The sequence below is a fragment of the Zosterops lateralis genome, assembly GCF_965231275.1.
Source record: "Zosterops lateralis genome assembly, chromosome: 1".
In the NCBI taxonomy this organism is placed as follows: domain Eukaryota; kingdom Metazoa; phylum Chordata; class Aves; order Passeriformes; family Zosteropidae; genus Zosterops; species Zosterops lateralis.
The window spans coordinates 39,729,728-39,743,490 of NC_139762.1; positions in this window are offsets into that span (position 1 = coordinate 39,729,728).

Below are 13,763 nucleotides of genomic sequence, written 5' to 3' on the forward strand. Positions count from 1 at the left end.
TACAAACCCTAGCTGGACTCTTAAAAGAAAATCTAAACTCATCGTGTTAGCTATGTATTGTGAGCTCTTCTTTTACTGTGTCACTGGTTATACACTTGGTAAATGCTGAGATAATAGACTTCATGCCAGGCATTTGAGTACTGTAGATTGGGTCATTGCTGAAAGATTAATGTACTGTATGACTTAAATGAAATTTTTATTCTTGATTTTATTCTTGATTTTGTTCTTGTTTTAAAAGATTAAATATGGGCATTATGTCGGCAAGCTAAACACGTGTGTCTGTGTTCTTTGTACTTCTCCATACGAAATCTGGCGGGGAGGACAGCATGCTGGGATGAACAAAGCCACAAGAGATTCTCTTCTGGATGAGAACATCAGCTGCTCTAAGGTCACGGGGCTGTGCTGGGGCACAGCAACAGGGAGAGCCAGCATCTCCCTCTGGCTGTACTACTGCTCTGTCTTCCCAGGTGTTTGAATGGGGTTTTCTGGTGCACTTCATTTGCTACACTTAACAGGGCTTTTTTTGAGTATGTCATTAAAATAGTTATTTTAAACACTGCATTAATGTGGAGAATATAACTTTGTAACTGAGAAAAAGATAAAACGCTAAAGAATGAAACTGAAAAAAAATACTGTTCTGTTAAGACAGGTCTTTGGGTTATAAGAGAGAGAGAGAGAAAAAACAGAATAGGATGGATAAAGATCTGTTGTTTTTCCAGCTTCATTTCCTACTTTAGAGTGTGTCCTTTTTTAGGAGATAAGAGAAGCTTCTCCAGGAGATGTTGTATCTACTGGTATTTTTTTAAAAAGGCACAGACCAAAAAAAGTTGAACAAAATTCTGACTGCCAGCACTGGAAAAAAAAAAAAAATAACAGCACAAAAATGCCCTTTTTTTTTGTTTGTTTGTGGTTTTTTTGTTTGTTTTTTTTTTTTGTTTGTTTGTTTTTTTGGTTTTTTTTTTGTTTTGTTTTTTTGGTTTTTTGTTTGTTTTGGTTTGTTTTGTTTTGTTTTGTTTTTTGTGTGTGTGATGTTTTCTCTGATGCCATGTTTGCACATGGCTTTCCTCGTTGCCACAAAGTCTGAGCCCCCGTGAATAGTGCCACAAGGCACAGAGGTTCCAGGGCCTGGGAGGTCTTTGGGAAGAGCTCTTTTCAACTCCTGCTGAATTGCTCTGGATGGGCCACAAGTAATTCTTCCCTGTTTGGCTGCAAGAGCCTTACCACGGCAAATGGCAGGGGCAGGAAAGACATTTCCCAGCAAAAAGATGGTTCTGTTCCCCTCAGTCCCCAGCCTCCCCGTCTGGCAGGATGCTCTGGGCTGGGAGCACGGAGCGTCTGTGCTTGTTCATGGGGGATTTGCCGGGCTGGGAGTCTGCAGTGCCGGCCGAGTGCGGACGTGCCCGCAACAGCAGCCTGGCCTGTCCTCACCCCACCAGGAAATGGGGAATGCCACAAGGAAAACAGAGCTGTGAGTGTTCTGTGTGAAAGTGTGAAGTGATGAGGGTGTGGGCAGGCGGCTGCCTCGTGTTCTGGCTGCTGACCCGGGGGCCGCGCTGGGCGGGAGGGATCGGCATCCGCAGCTCCACCGCAGAGCGCTTTGATTACAGAAACAGTTCCTACCAGGAAGTAATTGGCACTTCCTCTTCTTTGATGAGTACAGCGAGCAGCTGCAAGAGCCTTCATCACTGAATGCCGCCTTGTTTTGCCCTTTTAATTTACTTTTTTTGATTTAAAGTTGAAGTTAGGAGGGAGGAACACCCAGGTATGAGGAGAGGCTGGAGGCAGCCGCCCCTGGCAGCTGGCTGAGCTCCATGGGCAGCTTGTTGAGAGCTCTGCAGAGGCTGTGCTTGCTGGGCAGGAAAGTTGGTCAAGGACACAGGCGCATCACCAGCAAGAGAGGAGCTGAGCAGGTGTGTAGGGGGGCTGAGAGGTTCCACATTCCTGGTTATTTGGAACAAAAATGCCCATTCACACCAAAAAAACCTTTCCTCTGTGCAGACACTGCTCTGCCATACCAGGTTCCTTCACAGAGCAGTTTTTACCTGCTGTAAATGCACACCCTAATTGTTTGTGCCTGCACGGCTTGCCCTGGTACGGGGCTGAACTGTTCTGTCTCCTGCCTGGCCTGAATTCCCACAGCAGGCTTTGTTCCCCAGCATTGCATCCCAGGACTGCCTTTGCCTCTGGCTGGAGGGGGATCCTCAGGGGATTGCTTGTAAAATTACAGGCTTAAAACTTGATGGGGGCGTTTTCTTCTCAAAGGGCCCTTCTATCTGCTCCCCCCCTCCCCCCAGATTAAGAAGATTGTAACTCAAATTATTCCATGCAACAGAATCGAGTGCTACTTGTGAGATGACACAGGGCAGAGGAGAACAACTATGTGGCAAAAGCCCATCTGGCCCAGGAGCTGCAGCTCAAAATGACGCCCATCTAGAGAAGCCTGCTGCTGGATTGCCGCTGAACAACAGCTCTTCTCCATCCTGTGTGAGGCTCCATAGGTCTCATGCAGGCAGCCCTGGACTGGCTGCAGTGGTAATGCTGTACAAAATGAGGCTAATGCTAATACTCTCTTGTATGCCACCTTGGCAGGTTCAGTTGCCAGCACACAGCTGAAGATTGTCTCTGACCTAGGCTGGAGACTGCCTTGGTCCTTGCATAGTCCCAGAATATGGGTGAATCTCAAGGAGAACCTCAAGTATCCTTTGGTCCCCTTCCCTCTGCTCATGCAGAAGCCCGAGGAAGCAATCCAGACCTGTGCACATCCTGATAGCTGACTTCTCTTCTGCACAACATTTTGGGATGGAGAAAATACATGGGTAAATGGTAAGCCTAACATGTACCTGGTTTCCCAGTGGCAGATAGCAAAAATTATTTAACAATTTAAAAACGTTGCATTTCCACTGTGTCTAAACTATGTCTGACTGTAACAGCTCTGCAGAGAGCAATAAGGTCAACAGTCAACACTGCATGAAGGATTTTTTCTTTTTACCTTCTTATCCTTGCCCAATAGGAACCTCTCCAGCCTTGTTTCAGGCTGCATAACATGTGTGTGGCCTGGCAGCCCTATTTCCTACTGTGCAGTGTGCCTTTTGCTCTCTGTGCACCCATGCACAGGCTTCCCCTTGTTGAGATTTTGACACGGGGCCAAACTGACCCCCTGCACACATACCTGCAGGGGAACATCTGTCCTGTTAGTGCCTTTATGAGAGTATGAGCAAAACTGCCAGGCCAATGCATCACAAAATGAATGCTGGTTCTCACACTTCACAAGGAGAATTCAGTCATGTTTTCCATAATTTGTGGCATTCATGGAAAGCTGCCTGGTGGAAAATTTCCTGGGGGGGATGGTTGACAGCCATCTGAACACAAGACAGCAGTGTGCCCAGGTGGCCAAGGGGGCCCATGGCATCCTGGCCTGTGTCAGCAATGGTGTGGCCAGCAGGACCAGGGCAGTGATTGTCCCCCTGTGCTCAGCACTGGTGGGGCCACACCTCAAATCCTGTGTTGAGTTTTTGGGCCCTCATTACAAAAGGAACATTGAGATGCTGGAGTGCATCCAGAGAATGGCAATAAAGCTGGTGAAGGGTGTGGGGCACAAACCTGATGAGGAGCAGCTGAGGGAGCTGGGTTTGTTCAGCCTGGAGAAAAGGGAGCTCCAAAGGAGGACTCGATTGCTCTCTGCAGATACCTGACAGGAGGGTGTAGCCAGGTGTGGGTCCATCTCTTCTCCCAAATAAATGGCCTCATGTTGTGCCAGAAGAGGTTTAGATTGGATATTAGGAAAAAGTCTTCACTAAAAGGGTGTTCAGACTGCCCAGGGAAGTGGTGGAATCATCATTTTTGAAAGTGTTCAAAAAACACATAGATGTGGCACCTGTGAACATGGCTTAGTGGTGGACTTGGCAGTGTTGGACTTGATGATCTGGAGGTCTTTTCCAACACAAATGATTATTTGATTCTGTGATTTTATAATTATTTACAATCATTTGCCCTGTGCCTCCCAGAAGCTCTGTGCTACATTGCCAACATATCAGGAAGCTCAAGTATTATCATTCAGTGGCTGCTTGCTTTTAATACATCTGCACACAGCAAATGCTGTCATAATCCTGGGCACAAAAATACCATTTTTCATACTGCTTCTTCTCCAATGGAGAGGTCCTTCCCCTGTTATCTGAGGCAAAGTGGGGTGTCACTTTTTAACTTCACACATCGCTTTTTAACTTCACAATAAAAAAGCCTTTCTTGGTAGCTAAACTCATGTAAGCTCTGCACAGGGTGGTTCTTGCACAGGATCCTCGCTTGAGCATAGGTGGGCTGAATTAAAGCACTGCTGTGAATAGCTAGGGGCATCGCCTGCCAGCAATACCAGGAATTAACTTACACCTGCAGCCAAAATTCCTTGGCATGAAGGAGCAGGCTGTGGGCTCAGCCCTTGCTGCGTTGTAGGTGTCAGCCTCCCCTAGCTGCCCCAGGCACCACAGCTTCTGATCCACGCTCAGACTGAAAATCTGGCTCTGAAAAACCTCCCAATGCACTGAAGCCAAGACAAGAGTCACGTTTGGGGGGTTGGAGGATATGAGGAGATGACAAACATGGGATGGGCCAGGATAATAAGGCTTGGTGACTACACTCACAGCTAATAATTATTTTCAAATCATGGAGAAGGTCTCTGTATTTGCTCCTTCCCACCTGCCAGGTGTCTGCAGGTCTGTAACCAGGTCAGAATCTTTAAAAATAGTTCTGGGCCTGAGAAGCAAAGTGCTTGCTGGCTCTGATGTCCACACTGTGCTTGTCTGTGGTGAGGCTTTCAAGTTGTGGCTTGGCCTTCAAACATGCTCAGCACAAACCCTGGATGGCAGCTGCAGTATTTGCTTTGCCTCTTCACCCATCGTAGCCCCCAAAATGGCCAGAAAAAGTTGCAACAGAGTTAAGTTTGCCTTATTGACACAAGTTCCCTTGTTTAGTCCTATCTTTCCATTAGAAAGAAGAGAAATAAAAAAAATAAATAAAAATAAATAAAAAATAGAAATAAAAACTGGGACAGAGCTTTGTGTGCCTATTCACATATGTCTGTAGACATGCATACATACCCCACTGTCATGTCATACCCTTACTGATCATAGAATCATAGAGTCATGATTTGGCTTGGAAGGGATGTTAAAGATCAGCTCAATGCATGGGCAGAGACACCTTTCACTAGAACTCAAAGCCCCATCCAACCTGGCCTTGTATACTTCTAGAGATGGAGCACCCACTACTTCCAGAGGTGGGGCATCCTGTTCCAGTGCCTCACCACCCTCACAGTAAAGAATTTCTTCCTAACATCCAATCTAAACTTGCCCTCTTTCAATTTAAAGCCATTAACCCTTGTCCTATCACAGCATACCCTTGTAAAAAGTCCCTGTCCAGCTCTCTTTGTAGGCTGGTACTGGAAGGCTGCTATAAGGTCTCCCCAGAGTCTTCTCTTTTCCATCCCCAACTTCTCATCCTGTCTTCATAGGAGAGGTGCTCCAACTGTTTTACTACCTTTGTGGCCCTCTGTACTCACTTCAAGAGGCTCATGTCTTGGATGAGGTCTCCAGTACTCCAGATGAGGTCTCATTGCAGAATAGAGGGAGAGGGCCTCCTCCCTTGACCTGTTGGCCATGCTGCTTTTGATGCAGCCCTGATGCAGTGACTGCCTCTTGGCTTACAAACTGGCACAGTTTAGTAGCTAGTTCAGCCCAGTGACCCAACCACAGTACTTTACACTGTATAAATCCCCTGATGTCTACCAGCTGCTGAGCTTTCCACTGAGGAGAGATGAGCTTCAGCCTCATCCTGCTGGGGTGCAGCTGTATTTCTGTGCCACTGCTCTCCCAGCACTGCAGTGTGCATTCCTGCAGTGTGCATTCCTGCATGCTCAGGCTCGGCACTCCTGAGGCCCAGGGATGGGAAGGCACTCTCAGCCAGGAGTGTGCATCCCTCAGGAGCATGCATCCCTCAGGACTGTGCACCCTCACCTGAGGCAGCAGCATCAGTGCCTCAAAGCCTGTGGTGCTGCTTTGTCTGGCCAGCCTGGCAGTGGAAGAACCTGAATGAGTGTGACTGCATGGCTATGGGTCACATTCCTGGTGTTACTGCAGCTATGGCCTAAAATGGTGGTGAATTTAAGTGGTGTAGTGAAAGCAAGGCCTAGAGAGGAACAGCTGGGGTTTAGTCCCTGTCCTTTACTATGTGCTCTTGGACACATAGTGTTCCTTCTCTCTGCCCGAGCTTCCCTGGCTGCATAGCACAGTGCTTACCACATGAGAATACCATGGCCTCCCATTCCATAATGTTAGCCGACTGCTGGGACAGCCCTGACAGGAGCCTATGTCTTCCCCAAAATGCTGAGGAGCTGTCATGTACTAGCAAGGGACCTTCCTGCCCTGGAACTTAAACATGCAGCTACCAGGGTGGGTTTTGTCTTTTTTGGAGTGTCTTAAAAGATACAAGAAAGAGCAAGACTCCAGTGGCTTGTTAATACAAGAGAACTTTATTGAAGTCTAAAAGGAGTGCCTTGAAGGAAAATGGTGTTTCTTGTATTAATAAGGTTTAATAGCAATAAGAAAAGGATTTGAAAAGGATTACACAATGTTGTTAAATTTACCTTAAACCTGGTGTTACAGTTTCAAACAAACTGTATGTGTTCATACCTCCCTTGAAGGAAGTTGGGAGGTATTTCCTCTCAATGCAGGTATGAATGCAGCCTCCTGTTCTGAGAATATTTTAACATGATAGTTTTAACATCTGTCTTAATCTCTGTGTTCTAGCTTCAAATGGCCAAATGTTTTCAACACAAGCACTTCAGAGAGATCTGCGTACAGAGAGCTGCTGGGGTGAACTCACAGTTCAAACCAAGGTCTTCAAGGTCTTAGTCAACAGTTCAACTTCAAGGTCTTAGTCATTTTGCTGCTGCAGAAAACAAACCATTTGTGAGGACCTTTCTTTAGAGAGTAGTGACAAGGTAAGCACTGATCAAAAGGCAGGTTAATAAAGTATCATATTCCTCTGTTACACACACCTCTCCACCCAGCAGTACCCATCCTGTGCCTCCCCCAGAAACACTGGGATGCGATAGCTGGCTGTGCCACTACGGTTCTGCACAAAGGCCAACAGCTCCTTCAAAACCCATCTTCATCCACCCCTTTAAATTGAGCCTGCCATATTTTGCTCCATGGCATCCAGAGAGCAGAGACAAGGCCCCTGAACCTTTCCATTCATGCCACCCTGCTGATAAAAAAGGTGTAAGAATTACAGAATCATAGAACCATTAAGTCTGGAAAAGACTTTTAAGGTTATCAGGTTCAGCCATTGACCTAACTCTGCCAGGTCCACCATTAAACCATGTCCCCAAGTGCCATATCTACAGGTCTGTGAACACATCCAGGATGCTGAATCCACCACTTCCTGTTCCAACACTAGATCACACTTTCAGTAAAGGAATTTTTCCTAATATCCAGTCTAAACCTCCTCTGGGGCAGCTTGAGGCCACTCCCTCTTATTCTTGAGAGAAGAGACTAATTCCCACCTGTCCCAACTTCCTTTCAGGTGATGAGGCCGCCCTGAGCCTCTTTTTCTCCAGTGATGCTGCAAGAGGGGCTTTTCCCTCCAAAAGTGACTGGACCAGCCAGCTGAGAGCAGTCTTTAACTACAGAGTGAAATTTGTCAGTGTCTGGCAAAGCTCAAAGTCCAAAGCCTTGACCAAACAGAAACTGCCTGCTTGGGGTGGAATCAGCTACTGCAAAGGGAAAAAGTGCTGTCCTGCCGGAGGGCCACCTCCTCATGCACAATCTGAGTATGCAGGAGCAGAACTCTGTCCCCAGCCCACCACCACTGTAGACCCTTCCTCTGAGCTCTTAGCTGGAAGGATCAAAATGCAATTTTGAGAGACAAAAAGAAGAACCTGAAGGAGAGAGGAAAGTGAAAAATCCAGTGGATAAAGGGCATTCCCTCAATATAGGATTGTACTCAAAAAAACTTCACTTCCTTTCACATCATTTGCCGCAGCATCCTGTTAGTTAGTCTCATCTAAGTTCCTGGATGTTAACCTGTGGCTAGACCCTGAGCTGCAGAGTCCTGCCTGACTGCGCTTCTCCCCCTAAAGGGAGCTGTGTTATTCCACAGTATTTCTGGAAGGGGGCACTCTGGCTCCAGGATTGCAGCCCGCTGCTCTCTGCTGCTGGTTGCTGCTCAGCCCAAAAGGGAAGCTGTTAGGAAAAAATAAACAGTTCATATCCAGCTTTGAGACTCAGACATTAGAAAGAGAGGGATAAACTGCTGCTCTAGGGACAAAGATAATGTAGAAGTGAATTTATTGAAATGTCAGGGCAAATGGGAATGACATAACCAAATAATCAAAAGGGAGAAAGAAAAGAAAGTATCTGAGATGATAAAAAATTAAAATGGCAAACACAGCACGACAAGGAGCAATTACCCTGGGCTGGAAGCAGAGAAAATGCACAGCACAGAGATATACAGAGAGTAGTGGTAGAGCACAGCTCAAAATGAAAACAATAAAACAAAAATATAATTAAGAACAATTCAAGCCACCCAGATGCATTTGTAGTTCAGCTCGGATGCCAAATTCAGTTAATAACTGCTTCCAGCTGCTCAGCAATGCACAGCCATTTCTCACTGCAGCCTCTGCATCAGAGCTGGGCAGAGCATCAGCCCCACAAACAGGCATGGGCCCTGGAACACAGCAAGGCAGCAGGAGGGAATTAGGGGGTGAGAAGAGCCCTAAATCACTGCTGAGAATAATTAGGATGCAATGTAGTCTACTGAACTCCGCTTGGTGGTGGGCATTTGGTGAGGGGAGAGAGGATGTGTTGCAGCATTAGAGCTGGAGCATCCAAGTGATGTCTCTGTAGGGTCTCTGCCTTTGCCTGTGGTTCCTGTCCCACATCTCCCCTCCTGGCTACTGTTTCTTCTGGTAAAAACAGAGAGAGTGAGCCTTAAGAGCAAGCAGCACTTTATAGAACAGGAGTCAACACCAGTCTCTATGCTTCCTCTGCAGCCTGGAAATAATAATACCACATACCTTTAACTTTCCTCCTTTTTAGTAATTGATTTTTTTTTTCTTAGATTTGTGTAGTAGGATTCACCTTTTCCTGATTTTCTTTTTTTTTTTTTTTTTTTTTTTTTTTCCTTCCCAAAGGAAAGTTGAGTTAGCTTTCTCCTGTTTAAACACAGAGATTCCACCTGGCCAGCCACTGAGTGCTCATGCACACACACACAAACACACTCATGTGTGCACATCCACACACAAACACAGTTCCAGTACATGGGGCTTGATGGGGACTATCAGCTTCAGGCATGCAGGCATGGACTTACAGCACAAGCATCTCCTCAGTTTCCCAGGGGATGATGTTTTGTCCTGTAAGACAAAACAGTCCTCATATAATCAAATAACCCTTAAATCACTCGTGGGAGGCAGGACATGGAGACTGCCAGCAAATCTGAGAACAAAAAAAGACAGAGAAGAGGCACAAGGAGGAGCTGGAATTTTTTTCCCTCTCCATCCCCTTTTTTAATTACCATCAAGCATAGTATGTGATGCTTGAAATGGCCTGTGTTTGTTAATCACAGCTCATTTGGTTGTGTAGGAAGGTATAAATAGAGTTTCATGTGTGACTGATGGGAGCTGTGAGCCAGCCCCCTGGGTTGTTTGCACTGCTCCCATGAATAGCGCCCTTTAATGTGTTTATGTGCCAGGCCCCAACTCCAGAGGATTCTGCTTGAATCTGCTGTGGTTGGACTTCAGTTGAGAGACAGGAATCCATCTCTGCTGTGCCTTGTCTCAAGTCCCATCTCCAGCAATACCTCCTGTCCTTGCCAGGTGAGGTAACATCAAGGTTTACATCATGTCTGCTACAGCTCACTTCGTTCCCGCTCTGCCCACTTGCTGGTCAAAGAGCAGAGACCACTGCTCTGATCTTTTAGCACCTCCAGCCATACATATCCTCTCCTTTCCTGAGACTCCTCTTCACCTCTAGTAGCCAGCTGGCAGGTGTGCAACCAGCTTCAGACTCTCTCCCACATCCTGCTGTGTCCTGCCTGCCTTTTCTGGCTGCCTTGTTCAGTTCAGGTTGCCTGACTCAGGGCTGTTGGAGCTTCCTTGCTCCCACTGACACTTCCCTGCTTGATGCTGATCTTCTCCCCTTCCCCTGCTTAATGAAAGTGTTCCCTTGTAGCCTCTTCCAGCCCACCACCCCATGACACTATCAAGAATTGGCCACAAAGACAACTTGAATTTGTACTGAGTCTGATTTGTGCCTGGGAAGCCCAGTAGCAATCAATAGCATTTTATTAAAGACAGAGTGATCAAGAAGGGGAAAAGAAACAAGGGGTGATCTGCCATAAGACCAGAAAAATGGTTACCAAGCACTGAACAGCATATGACTGACAGCTCAGTAATGCCATAGACGCAGCTGTGTCAGCCACAGCTTTCAAGCTATTTAAGCTGTCAACTATTTGAAGTATTTTGGTTTCTCTACCTATTGACTCAACTACTGTACCAGGCTACTATACCAGAGATCTCAAAGATTATCTGTTCAGGTGGGAGGGCAAGAACCCAGTTCTGCTCCATTTAACTCCTGCCAAGGCAGCAGCTCTGAATGATGGCAGGCTTTTAGAGAAAGGTTGTAAGTGCATTTTCAGGACCAGTCTTGCATTTAAAATCTTCCGACTACATTGATCTTTAGCTGTGGGGAAACCCAGTTCATTTTCTTCCTTGTTTACATATAACCCTGATTCAACTTTGAGATGAACAGTAAGTGCATAGGCAAGTCTGTCTTTCAGACACTGTGTGTCCCTGCTAAGCCATTTACATCACTTTGCTGTATGATGAGTTGACTATGATGATGACATTTTCATCGTCTCTCATCTAAAGATGGAGAAGGATCTGAATAAATCCTGATGTAAATTTCTATTTCTCTTTCACTGTCATATCTGAGCCCACAAGAAAAACATCTGGCTCCTGTGGGAGAGCTGGGGAGCAACCACTGAACGACAGATAAGTTATGAATTTAATGACACACAAGGCAGCCTTTGCTGAGAACTTTATTAGTTGAACCCTTCCCTTCTGGCATGGGATTTACAGGCTGCAGTGTTTTGTCTTTGTGGCTGAAGAAGCCTCTGTGGTCTCTTGGAACCTGTCTGCTGCTGTGTGGCTGGGGGGACAGCATCCCACAGTGAGCAGTGTGAGCTCTTGTCTAAGGTCAAAAAGGGGGTTACTTGAATTCAGCCTTACTGAATGACTGTAGATGAGTATAAGAAAGCCACCAAGGGTTTGGAGTTTACAGGTTCTCCATCTGCACTGTGCTGATTCACAGTATCATACCCTAATCCTGTGCCTGACAGAGATTTTACATCAACAGGAAGGATTTTTTTTTCTCCATCATGCCAAAACTATTGTGGACTACCTCAGACATTTCAACACCCTCAGTGATAAATGTCCAAGTCAAGGAGATGTTCAGCTATTTAGCAATATGTGTATGTGGCAATAAAGTTGTACAAGGCTAAAAATTCCTGCCATGTGCTTTTCATCAGTGTAATAGAAAGAATTATGTAGTCAATCAAGCCTAATAGTGATTATGCATCTAATTTTTGTTCAGCCAAAACAACATCAAGGACAAGTTTTTCAAGAGCTCTTGACTATGGCAAAGAAGTATTAGCTCCTCTTTTTTTTTTTTTTTTTTTTTTTTTTTTTTTTTTTTTTTTTTTTGGCTGCTACTCTCATTAATTAACATGATTTGTGCTTCCATTGTGATGAGAAGCACTTCAGAAAGATGCCAAATATAAATATAAAAACTAACAGCAAAGTGAGATCAAACTAGAAGACACCGGTTGAGGGAGACATAGCTAAGTTTTCCCACACCATCACTTTCTTGTATAACTTTATTTAGTTGACCCTTCTCTAGGAAATCATAAATCCCTCAGAGAAGAGTAAGCCTTACTGCTGAGGCTGCTATTGTGCACGAAGGTTGCTGAATTATCCCTCAGCCTCTTTCCTTATCTGCAGAATATGTAGAACACTTTGAGGGCTGGGGTAAATTATGAAAAAGAAAAAAACCACCTGACAGTTTGGTTTTGAGCCTCTTCAAAGGTAATCTGTTTCTCTGAACTTTCTGAAACAACAGGATTGTGCAGGAATAATATTAAGATGTGGTTCAAAAGCATCCAAATCCCTCTTCAGGCTCCAAAAGCCTCTTCGGACTACCACTTGCATGCCACACATCCCTGAAAACCACTACATAGCTCACATGCCCCTTGGCACACCCTGCAGCTCAGGGTTTGAACCTTTGGAGCTGTAGTTCATCCACGGAGCTCTCTTTTTTCTAAGCCTTCCTGGCAGCTCTTCTGTGTGGCTCCTCTGAGTAATGTAAACAACCCTCATTATCCTTATCAAGAAAGAACATATATAAAAATTTTTAATATGTGGCCTAATGTATTAAAATAGTTTGTTAATCTCCTTTTCCTCTTCTCTTTCTCTTCCCCCTCAAAAGCTCATATCTCCATCTTTTCAGTCCAGCACCCTTAGAATAGTTGTGTACATTTTTTTAGACCTTATTCATTGCTGCTAAAGAGCATATTTTGTGTTTAATAATAAGAATATAACGCAGGTTGAAAAAGTGTTGAGCATGTTGATAATAATTAGCTGTGACTCCATGTAATCTTGAAATTATGCATTTCCACAATGTGATCATTCATGCTCTTGCTCCCTTTTTTCTCTCCTTCCCACATAGAACCCTTTCTGTTGAATAAGCACTGAGCTTGTCTTTTGCCATAGTAAGGGGAACAGAACCTCTCCTTTAACCTGAGGCCTCTTAGCCAGCAGTCTTGATATTTCAGTTCCTTTAAAAAACACCAATGAAGTCAAAACTTACTGATGAGAGGGAAGGGTAAAATCAATGGGGGTACATAAAAACACACAGAGAGAATGAAAGCATAATTACAGACATCTTAAGAAACTGGCACTTAAAAAATAGTTCCTGTGTGTTTCCTTGCCCTTCTTCATTTATTCATGATGCCTCCTTCATACTTCTGGTATTTTCAGAGAACTAATTTTGCTGTCCTTTTCTGGACACTAGTAGAAATCAGAGGATGGCTCTGGGCTGACACACACTCAATTCCCATCAACACTCAATCTGTCCTATTTTTGCCTTCCACCAGCTCCATGTGTTATGTCTCACATCAGGCATGAAGATGCCAGTCTCTTAAGGAGGCTAATCTTTTCCCGAGGTAAAACCTGTGACCACAATTTATCCAGGCTCCTGAATGGTTGAATAATAAACTCATCCTTGGACTGAACCATAGAGTTTATCCTGCCAGCACACTCAGACATCAATTACTGCAATGAGAAGTACCTACAACTGAACCTACAACTCATAAGCATTTCTTCCTCAGTGTTAATTTATATCCACTAGTGCAACAGCCAAAGGAATCTCAGAGAAAATATCAATGGATTTTATGTTACTTGACCTGTGGAAGAAAACACCAAGCGTAGCAGAGCAGGAGCAAGCTTTCTGTTCCACATGGCTCAATTCCATGTCCTACATGGTAGGAGGATACTAAGAAGGCAGAATTGGAGGGGTTCAAGACACTTCTGTCTGCTGCAGACATAAAAAAGTGAATGGAGACTGAGGATCAGGCTTTTCTTTGTCTGAAAACGATCAGTTTTTTTACTCCATTGCTTCTGTTCCTCTGTTAGAACAGCACACCCACTTGCAAAATACCTG